The sequence below is a fragment of the Squalius cephalus genome (assembly GCF_949319135.1).
Source record: "Squalius cephalus genome assembly, chromosome: 7".
Taxonomy (NCBI): Eukaryota; Metazoa; Chordata; class Actinopteri; order Cypriniformes; family Leuciscidae; genus Squalius; species Squalius cephalus.
The window spans coordinates 1,936,985-1,949,238 of record NC_137128.1 but is presented as its reverse complement, the minus strand read 5'-3'; positions in this window follow the sequence as shown (position 1 = coordinate 1,949,238).

Sequence of the window (12,254 nt, the reverse complement as noted above, 5' to 3'; positions counted from 1 at the left end):
CTTTAGCCTTCGTCGCGCCGCGATGACGCAACCGGCCTTCAAATACGGCCTTCGGAGGATGCAGCCTTCACATTGGGACACAGCTAATGTGTGTTCAGTCCTGTGCTGGATCGTTGTCGGATGTACACCGTATGTTTCCCTGCTGTCAAGTCAAGTCATCCCCCTCGGGGTAGTTTTGTTTGTATTTTTGTTTGTATTTTGTTTTATTTTTTGCTTAACAAAGGCTTTATTTCTTCTGCGTTTGAGTCCTCGCCTCATCTCCTCAACCCCAAACCGTGACACCGAAGGGTTGATTTGGGGAAAAAGTGAATTAATATATTAAGAGTTTTTCTAGGTGATGACACGACTCAGCAAGAGAATTGGGAAGGAATGTTTGAAAAACGTCATATAGAGGACGCATTCTCATCAATAACCTGGTCTCGTCTTCACTGTGGCATGAGTTGGCGTGTATTGATCCTCCTCCTCAACTACTAATTAAAATACAAGTGATTCTTGTAGACTTTTTTTGGGACAAATTGCACTGGATTGGACAGAGTGTACTTTATCTACCGAAAGAAGAAGGTGGACAAGGACTGATTCTTTTACAAAGCAGAACTGCCGCTTTTCGTTTGCAATTTCTGCAGAGACTTTTAGACGGTGCATCGGATGTCAGTTGAAGGGCAATTGCCCATATTGTTTTGCAAAATTTTGGAGGGTTTGGTTTAAGCAAACTTATTTTTTTACTAAACACTTTAAAAATGGACTTGTCTGGTTTTCCACCTTTTTATAGGAATCTTTTTAAAGTTTGGAGTCTATTTCACATTCAGAAGCCTGAAGACCTGTTCTCACTTTACTGGCTTCTGGAGGAACCTTTAATTCTTGGGGCCCGTTTGGATGTAACTAACGACAGCAGTGTTTTAAATTGTGGTTCTCTTTCATAGGTTCACTCGACGCTGCTTAGCGATGACGCAATGGGAACGCCCTCAGGTTGGTGCCGATTGACTGAACCCGTATAGAATCACGCCAATTAATTGGCCTGGATTAGGGTTAGGGTTAACTTTCTTCGGAATTCGGATTCTGTCTTGTGCTTCAGCGACCGCACTCTGTGCTCGGTGAAGCACTATGGATTTGCGACGTTGCCTGCCTCCGTGCTCTCGCTTCATTGCAAGCGATGACCCACACGGTAATTGTGTGAAATGTCTTGGCATAGCACATGCTCGTGAGGCTATCTTTGGCGCTTCTAGCTTTAAGTCTTGTGAGAATTTTAGACTAAAACCTCTTCGCGCTAGGCTTGCTTGCTTTGATAAAGATATTCAGTCAGCTCTCCCCCGCCGCTGCTGTTAATGACAAGGCCCACACCCTTCATGAAGCCGAGGCCTGGGGATCGGATATCGAGCTTGAGGCATTAGAAAGTGAACAGAGAATCGGCGTGTGCCGCGCTGATTCTCCGGTGGAGGTTCTTCACGATTATTTATACCCCAGTCCATTGGCACGTGACGTCGTCTCCTTTGGACTGGTGGATGTTTTGTTCACCGCGGCATCTGATTCGGAGGATTTCAGGTCCACGGCCGATGTTCTCCCGCTCAGCGGCCAGGAAGCGCGACCCTCTGCGGCCTACATCGAGCTCGTGGATGTGCTAGCACGTGCTACTGAGAAGCTCAGCATTGAATGGCCGGACGAGCCTTGTGATTCTCAGTCCTCCAAGCTCGACGAACGTTTTCTGAGTGGTCAGTCCTCTTCGCAACACTTTAGAAGAAAGCTGCCATTTTTCAGCGATCTTCACTGTGAGATTTCTAGGCCCTGGAAGCAGCCTTTCTCTGGCGTGCTTGACTAACGCTGCGGCCGCTGGCTTCACCAACCTGGTTGTTTCTGTGGAGAAGGGCTGCATGTGCATTCCAGTGGTTGATGACATGTTGGCTACTCACCTTTCGCCTTCGTCCGCTCCTTCCTGGAAGTCTTGCCCTCTGCTTCCGCGAAGCCCTGCAGGACTGCGTCCGTCCTTGTTGGAAAATCTTACATGGCGGCTGGCCAGGCAGATATGGCACTCCATACCATGGCGATTCTCCAGGCATACCAAGAAGAAGACCTTAAGGAAATGGACGAGGATGGGGGCCTCACACCGGAAGCGGCCAAAGAGCTCCGCAGAGCTACCGACCTTGCGCTGCGTGCTACTAAGCACACTGCATGTGCGGTTGGACGCTCCATGGCGGGTTTGGTGGCTGTCGAGCGCCACCTATGGCTGAATCTCACTGAGATTCGTGAGAAAGAGAAGGTCTTCCTATTGGACGCCCCTATCTCCCAGTCAGGCTTGTTTGGAGAGGCGGTTAATTCAGTGGTTGACAAATTCCGAACTGCTAGGATACAATCGGCTGCCCTTAAGCAGTTTATGCCTAGGAGGGCCCGTGATCCTCCTACTCCTTCCCCAGTGCCTAGAGACCGCTTCACACACCGGAAAGAAGCCCTTAAAAGGAGTGACGAGCCGAGACATCCCCCACCTTGCACGGTCTGGGGAGCTCGTGGCCGTCTGATGCCCCGTCAGCACCCCCGTAGACAAGTTGACCTGAGGCAGCCAACAAAACTTCAGTTTCAGCTTCGCAGGGGCATTCCTGATCCACGTGTCAGGAAATGGAGAGCTTCCCCCATTTCAGAAGGAATGGACAGACGGCTGAAGCGTATCTGTTTCCCCTCGAGATGCTCTCCGGATCAAAGTCTGTTATAGCCCCCGCCATGTACGCTTGGGGATGCAGAGTCAGCCTGCCAAAACCATCTTCCTGTATTGAAGGATGGAGACGCTCAAGACTATCTCCCCTCAATGCATCTTCTCGCTCGAGCTGTTTCACCCACGGAAGGAGACGCATCTGGCTTCCTCCTCGTGTTGAATGCTCCAGCCCCTATGCTAGACCCCGGAATGAGAGAGACCTCTGTGACCCCTGTGGGCCAATCTTGTCAAGTCAAGTTACCTTCATTTATATAGCGCTTTTAACAATGTAGATTGTTTCAAAGCAGCTATACAGTGATAATAGGAAATTAAAGTAACAGAGATTGTTTTGGCTTTATAGCATTTCTAGAATAAAGTTATTGTTCAGCTAAAGTTAGTTTTGATTGATTCACTTCAGTTGCAACGATCATTAGTTATTAACTTAGGGGCCGCTAACACAAAAAACAGAAAACAGAAAGAAAAAAATCATAATTTGAGTCCATCTAACTTACATTTATTCACACATTTAAATTATGTCCACAAATTAGTAGAATCTACTTATATATTTTATTAGTAATGCAATCAAACTTAAATAATTTAATTACATTTTAATTAAGTTCTTTATTAGATATAAAATCAGGTGTACAGTGTATACTGTTAATATTAATTATAGTAGCTACATTATATTATAGTTATATTAATTAGATAAGATTATTAGGATTTTTGGATTTGGACTGGACTACTTTTTTAAATTGGTTTGCCCTTTTGGATTTGTTTACTTTTTGTTTACCCTCTTCCTTTTTCCTGTTAATGGAGCCAACAACAAAGAGGAGATCCTCCCCTGTCTAGAAGTATTCTGAAATGGTTGCTCATAATAAGATAAATGCATTATTATTCTTTTTTACTGTCTTGATATAATAATAATACTCACTATATGGCTGTATAATATTTCATGTCTATTATTTTATGTTTCATGGTGAAATGCAAATAAAACTAGTAACATTCACTGCACAAAAACCCCCAGAAACAATTCTTGATGTTTCCCACCCCATTCTGCTGCAGTTTATTACACTCCCTCCACCTTAAGCACTGCATTCAACACCGTCTCACTTTGGTTATTCATATTGTCACTATCCAAATAATTTATGAATAATTAACCCTCTGGGGTCTGAGCTGTTTTCTGGGCCCTGGAGGTGTTCTGACATGCTCTGACATTTCTGGTTATTTCTGTTACTTGTGACATTTTCATGGCTAAAGTCTAATTACACTGTATTCAGCACAAACTGTGCTACAATAATATATCAGCAGCATGTATGTAAAAGTTTGTAGTTTTGAGATAATGACATTTATGCGTGGTTTGTGAAAATACAAAAATAAATTCTCACTGAAGGTCATGAAACCCATACTGATTATTTCTTCACAAGACTTTTGAAAATTGTATGACGTAGCCTAGAATATTTGCTCTAAAACTATGTGAGAATCACCCTGACTGCTCATTCAGAGAAGACAATATATTGATTTAAAAATTTTACGACGTGTTTTGTGTGATAAAGCAATATGCGAAGGGGCGGATCATCTCATTAATATGAAAGCTTTCCACACCTGAGAAAGACAAAGAACCTCCCTAATGGCCCTATTAGGAGCTTATCAGGGCCCATCATTCTGACCACCCTTGCACAAAGAATGAGGAGATTTAAAAAAGAATGGCTTTTAAAATTGTTTGGATTTATTTACAACACAACACAATCCAAAGATACACAACAAAAAAGTACCATGTTCATGTACAGAGACATGTACTGTGAACGTTGAAGTCAGCAGGACTCAGTGGCATCTGGGCCCTGAAAAAAAACAAAAAAAAAAACAAGTGAACATACTGATATCAAGAGAAAGGCCTGCACGATTTTGGGAATACATTTTAGATTTTTCTTGTTAAAATTGCTTTTTAAAATTCACAGAATACACACACACACTCACACAAATGTTTCCAACAATATATTATATAATGAACACCAGGTTTGTTGTGCCTTGTAGGTATAGGCTATGCGCAGTGCTGCATAAAATAATAACAATATAGCAGCCTATATATATTTTCAAAAAGATTTCAGTAACAACTAAGCTAGAGAAAAATATATTGATTATCATGTTACTTCAAATGTTTCCATCCGTTATGATGATATGAAATGAGATAATAATAAAAACATGAAGCCGTTTGGTGCGTTTTGCTTTCATCCAAAATATGATGTGTACATTCAAACGCGATCGCTATCAAAAATATGATACATTCAAACGCGATCGCGCTCAAATATAAAACATTATGGTTACCATATACATATCTACGTTTGAGCAGATATCCACAAACACAGTAACAGTAAACACGGGTCTAAATATTATAATATTCCCCATATATCTAGCAACAGTTCAACTGCAACGTGACATTTATGCAACAATAACAAACTAATATGTAAGAATTTCTTACCTTACACCTTTCTTGTCTTCAAATCGCGTTCTTTTTCTTCTGAGGTAGCCTAAATCCAATGTAAGCTCAGGCACGTCTTTCAAACTCGACGAAAAGTGAAGTGAAGTGTTTTGTTGTTGAGGTAATGAGCGAGACGCGGCCCATGTGGAGATTTGCATGTGAATATCTTTTGCGCGAGTGGGCGTGGCCAAATTAACTGTAATGAGGAAGCGTTTGAGAAGCTGGACATCTTGTTGGTTTTATACAAATTACTTAAACAGAGAATATTTGTTTTCGTTTTGAATCCGATCATTTAAAAGTACACACTTAAATGTTTATAAAGGTATATGGCTCATAAATGTGTGACAAGTATTCGCTGAGTTTTGTTTCAGTTTATAGACGTGCTCAAGAAAAAAAAGTTCACCGCGACGGAGAGGCAGAACGCACACCCTGTTTATTTTCTTTATTTTACAAAAGCACAATGTTTTGGTTTGATTGTAAGTGGACACATACAAAAGGAGAAATATCACAGATTCTTTTTTTATATTTCTTTTTTCTGTATGACTATAAATGACTGAGTAATTTAAGTTTATAGTGCTACAATGTGGAGAAAATCCAGCAAAACGCGCCCGCGCGTTTGTCGACCTCAGAGGGTTAATTAACTGTGTGTGTGACAGTTGTCTCTGCACAAGTAAAGTCAGACAGAGAAAGATGCATATTTTATTTTATACCCAGGCAATAGACATGTCTGCTCAGGTCATTGGCTCAGGATTAATTCATTTGTCTGCTATGTCTTTGCACAGTAGCTAGGTTTCACAAGTGAGCAATTCTGAATGAAGCTTCGAGTAATGAACCTTTGGGTGAAGCAATGGGCTGCGAGGTCTCAGTGGTTCAGGAAGCCTTGTTTGGCCATCACTACTAGTAGCAATAAAGAGTCATTGTTTGAGCTTAAAACCAAAGTTTCCCAATCAGGACTCAAAGCGGTTTGTGGTAACACAGCAGGTAAGCCCAAGCGGGAAGGAAGTCGAAGCCGGCCGCGTGCCACCATCTTGTAGCAGAACTTCACCTGCTGTTAGCATTCCATTGACTCCCATTCATTTTGGCGTCACTTTGACAGCGAATAACTTTACATCTGAGGCGTTTGAAGACTCCATTTGTCCATTATTTATTTCTAAAGAAACACGACAATGTATAAAATGCTCCATTACCTTGTAGCTTATGTTATGGCCCCGTAGAAGCAGTTTTTGTAAAAGTAGGCTAACGATTGCTTCATAACCACGCGACTCTCTGTCGCACAGTAGAGAGATTACCGTATAGACGGGAGGAGAAGCTCGCAGGCAATCGGGGGGATGTGGAGGCAAAATGACAAAATAATTAATCAGAATACCTAGCAAAAGTTTCTCCTGCTCCTAGCTCATGGACAGCTCCTACTCACACTCTCCGTCTCTGCAAGTTTCGGAAGGGGATGATTCAGATTTCTCATGCCACAGCCACTAGAAGACAGACGGGTTGCTCACGTCACATCTACGTCATCAAGCTCAGTTTGAGTCTGCGCGTCAGGAACGGAAGTCCTAAAAAAATCGCTAAAAATGGGCTTCACTTGTCTCAATTGAGTTCCAATGAGATGGCTCTGTCCACTTCTTATACTGTCTATGGGTAAGCCATGCTTCCTCTGCCCAACAAATCTGCCTAGCTCTACTACCCATCCACTAGAGTACCATAGCACCTCTGGTGGTGTGTAGTAGTAGTACACTCAATACGAAAGAACATGGCAACAGGACTGAGCCTGTTACAAGACAAAGAAGTGGATGACGTCACTACAGGCGCTCTTTTATACTCAGGTGCACCAGTAGTGATCTGGTTCAATCTGTTTCAAAATCAACGACTAAATTCATGCTAGTCAGGATTTAAGTCCAAGCATATACACCTCACAGATAGTCACAGATATTGTGCAGATACTTTCAGTAGGAAACAGTTAACATTTGTGTTATATTAGAGGTGCTTTGTGGCATCATTCATAATCAATTAATGCTGATGGGAAATGAGGAAATGTGCAATCATACTAAAATGTCTTACTAACAAGCTTTTGAAAATTAGGAAAAAATCACCCTCATCCACTCAATAGGGAAGTGTTTTCTAATGGAAGAAACCAAATCAATTACGATACTCAGAAGAAGTGCTTCAAGTTAAATCCTTCATGACTGACACTTTAAAGAATGCATGAAAACTGTATTGTTTATGTTTACAGCAGGATACCTCACCATTTTAATTCACAGTTGTTAGTTTGCTCTGCCAGTTTTTCTAACCTGGGACAATATCAAGCAGGTTTCGCTCAGCGTTTGATACTGAAGAAGGGGGCAATTCCAACTAACGTCATATTTCTATTACAACCCCTACCGCAAGCGGAGAGTAACGTTAGTGATTTTATCCACTTATCCACTGTGAACTAAATCAGCTCATGACAGAGGACGTTTCACCATGTTGAGAAATAAAGTTGTAAGATCATTAAGAAAAGCAAAGGCAGATTTCTTTCTCACTATAATTGAAAAATCAAATGGAAATTCTAAAATAATATGGAACCAGCTAAGAAAAATGACAGGTGATCGCCCCAAAGATCAAAGCACTCTTGAAATTAAAATAAATGAACAACTGACAAACAATATTCCAGTTGTAGCAGAGGCATTCGATCACTATTTTATTGATTCTGTGGCTAACATAGCGAGCTGTTTTACACCTGAGAATGTATACACTCCGTCAATAGACACAAATCAATCAGTTTTCAGTTTAATTACCATCACAGAATCAGAGGTATCACAGACCATTAAATCACTCAGACCATCCAGATGTGAAGATATTTTTGATATGGATACGGTGATGCTCAAGGGGCTAAGTACATCAGTCACCCCCCCCCCATCACCGAAATTATCAATCTGTCCATTTCTCAAAATATGTTCCCAAGCGTGTGGAAACCAGCTGTTGTTGTTCCAATTTTCAAAAGTGGAGATCCTCATTCCATGTCAAACTACAGACCCATCAGTATATTGCCCACAGTGTCTAAGATAGCTGAGAAACTGATAGCAAAACAAATGATTAACCATCTAAATACCACACCCTACACTCTCCACCCTATGCAGTTTGGCTTTAGAGCCAATTACTCCACAGAGACTGCAACATGCTTCTTTACTGAAAACATCAGAGCTTTATTGGACCGAGGTGGGGTTGTTGGTGCTGTGTTCCTGGATCTCAAGAAGGCTTTTGACACTGTTAATTATAAAAAAAATTGACAAAATTATGTAGTTTTAATTTTTCCTCAGATGCACTTAAATGGATTGAGTCTTATCTCACTGACCGCTTCCAACATGCCAGAGTCCAGTCATACAAATCAGCGGCCCTCAGTCTGTCCACCGGTCTTCCACAAGGATCTAATTTAGGGCCTTTGTTGTTCTCAATTTATATAAATGACCTCCCATCCGTCTGTCCTGATGTTTCTGTGCAGATGTACGCTGATGACACCGTAGTCTATGTTCATGGTAGGAATATCTCCCAGGTGGCTGAGAAACTCACTAATGCCATGGATAGCTTGGTTGAAACACTCCTGCCTGCAGCTGAATACATCAAAAACAGTAGCAATGTTCTTCACCAAGTCACCTTATTGTATCATCCCCTCCTCTCCATCAGTTTGTTAACATCCGTACAGCTGATCACAGCAGACCCATAGGTGCAGCGAGGGGAGATTGTATCATTCCCTTTAGAAAAGTGTATTTGGCCAAACTGCTTTTTCTGCTCGAGCTTCTACTGATGGAACCATCAGAAATCTAAACACATATAGTACATTTAAGATCCAGTTAAAGAAATGGTTAATTGATTATCAGAGCTGTCAACATTAACTTACTTCTAGACATGCGGCTGGTTGCATAAACATAGCCATAATGTTAAAGGGATACTCCACCGTTTTTTCATATTAAACTATGTTATTCCCTTAACTAAGACGAGTTGATAAGTGGAAGCACTTCGACTTCGGCACAGTAATATCTTCACTCGTGAAAAATCCTCTCACCGGCCCCCGCTCCCTCTAGTGAAGATATTACTGCGCCGAAGTCGAAGTGCTTCCAAGCACTTGCTATGGTATTCCGCCATACAATATAGTTATCCATTTTACATGCTTAGAAAAGCGCAACGTTTTGTTTTGTGTCTCCGTCCTAGGTCGAGTTACACTACGCGAGTAACTGTATTTAAATAGGGAAAACGTGGAGGTGTTTGGTAGCTTCTCTGCTTGGCCCATATTGAATGAACTGGGCTAAGCTAAGTGCTAACAAAGTTTCGCCGCAAGACAGAGTGATTTAGTGCACACACACTGAGACGAGAGAGGTATGTATCAACTCGTCTTAGTTAAGGGAATAACATAGTTTAATATGAAAAAACGGTGGAGTATCCCTTTAAGACAGTGTCTTAAGTTCTAGTTTGACCTACTAGCAGTTAGTCAGGGGCAGTCAGTCTTAGTTTTCGGTATCAAAGTAGGCTTATCTACGTTTTTATGTCACTGATTTAAAAAAGCTATGAACCGTCTTAAAGAAAATAAATTGATGTCTAATGGCTAGTTCGCATTACAGGATTTTAAGCCCGATTTAAGCCCGATTTGCAAGTTAACGAGCTCGCCGACAGGTCGGGCTGTAATCGCGTGCAAATCTGTGGGTGATCCACGCTCGCCAATCTTTAAGTGTGAAATACTTAACGACACATCTGTGATACAAGCAATGTAGCCCGACTACGCCACCCAATTAAAGAGCTGGGACTCTATCAAAGTAACCTTATCTTTTATTTGCAAGTTCTTTTAGTTTGGTGGGAGCAACACAACAGAATTACCCAAACAACAGTTTCAATATAAAAGTATATTTATTACAATCTCTGATTACAATGATAAAGGGAAAAGAGCACTCACGCACTCTCTCGCTCAAATCTAAAAGCTGGACATCGGAAAAAAAACACAAATCCACTGGAAGTCCGTAGTTAGGCACCCACAGTCCATAAGCATTTCCTCTAACGCAAGTCCGTCTCGCACCAAATAGCGGCGTTTACACAGCAGGCCACCTGTCAATCACTCCTGCGCATCAACACAACACTCACACAAACAGAAAAGAAAGAGCCGCCAGTATCTCCACAGTAGATAAACAGCATAAACACAACACCACACTAGGAAAGCTATCAATCGTGCAATACTCAATTAGATCACTGCAATTCGTGAACAGATAGTTATGAGAGTGGTATGACTACAGTAGACAGACTGGAACTCTTCAATTTAGGTGAGACAGATCTTAACTTCAGACGAGACAAGGCACACAACTTAACACAGGGCGTCACTCACCAATAAACTGGGAACAGACAAATCAAATTCCCAGTATTGTTAGACAGTGCTCCACAACACCACCAGCCCAAGACAGACGAAGCAGAGCTCCGGGCAGCACAGCGGAGAACAACAGCGATCTGTAGCGCAGCAGAGGCGGCAGCAGTCCAGCGCAGGTAAGAACGGCAGCAATCCCAGCGCAGCAGTGAACGGCAGCAATCCCAGCGCAACAGAGAACGGCAGCAATCCCAGCGCAGCAGTGAACGGCAGCAATCCCAGCGGAGCAGAGAACGGCAGCAATCCCAGCGCAGCAGAGAACGGCAGCAATCCCAGCGCAGCAGAGAACGGCAGCAATCCCAGCGGAGCAGAGGCGGCAGCAGTCCAGCGCAGATAAGAACGGCAGCAATCCCAGCGGAGCAGAGGCGGCAGCAGTCCAGCGCAGATAAGAACGGCAGCAATCCCAGCGCAGCAGAGAACGGCAGCAATCCCAGCGCAGCAGAGAACGGCAGCAATCCCAGCGCAGCAGCGAACGGCAGCAATCCCAGCGCAGCAGAGAACGGCAGCAATCCAGCGCAGATAAGAACGGCAGCAATCCCAGCGCAGCAGAGGCGGCAGCAATCCAGCGCAGATAAGAACGGCAGCAATCCCAGCGCAGCAGCGAACGGCAGCAATCCCAGCGCAGCAGAGAACGGCAGCAATCCCAGCGCAGCAGAGAACGGCAGCAATCCCAGCGCAGCAGCGAACGGCAGCAATCCCAGCGCAGCAGAGAATGGCAGCAATCCCAGCGCAGCAGAGAACGGCAGCAATCCCAGCGGAGCAGAGGCGGCAGCAGTCCAGCGCAGATAAGAACGGCAGCAATCCCAGCGCAGCAGCGAACGGCAGCAATCCCAGCGCAGCAGAGAACGGCAGCAATCCCAGCGCAGCAGAGAACGGCAGCAATCCCAGCGCAGCAGAGAACGGCAGCAATCCCAGCGCAGCAGAGAACGGCAGCAATCCCAGCGCAGCAGAGAACGGCAGCAATCCCAGCGGAGCAGAGGCGGCAGCAGTCCAGCGCAGATAAGAACGGCAGCAATCCCAGCGGAGCAGAGGCGGCAGCAGTCCAGCGCAGATAAGAACGGCAGCAATCCCAGCGCAGCAGCGAACGGCAGCAATCCCAGCGCAGCAGAGAACGGCAGCAATCCCAGCGCAGCAGAGAACGGCAGCAATCCCAGCGCAGCAGAGAACGGCAGCAATCCCAGCGGAGCAGAGGCGGCAGCAGTCCAGCGCAGATAAGAACGGCAGCAATCCCAGCGCAGCTAAGAACGGCAGCAATCCCAGCGCAGCAGCGAACGGCAGCAATCCCAGCGCAGCAGAGAACGGCAGCAATCCCAGCGCAGCAGAGAACGGCAGCAATCCCAGCGGAGCAGAGGCGGCAGCAGTCCAGCGCAGATAAGAACGGCAGCAATCCCAGCGCAGCAGAGGCGGCAGCAGTCCAGCGCAGATAAGAACGGCAGCAATCCCAGCGCAGCAGAGAACGGCAGCAATCCCAGCGCAGCAGAGAATGGCAGCAATCCCAGCGCAGCAGAGAACGGCAGCAATCCCAGCGGAGCAGAGGCGGCAGCAGTCCAGCGCAGATAAGAATGGCAGCAATCCCAGCGCAGCAGCGAACGGCAGCAATCCCAGCGCAGCAGAGAACGGCAGCAATCCCAGCGCAGCAGAGAACGGCAGCAATCCCAGCGGAGCAGAGGCGGCAGCAGTCCAGCGCAGATAAGAACGGCAGCAATCCCAGCGCAGCTAAGAAC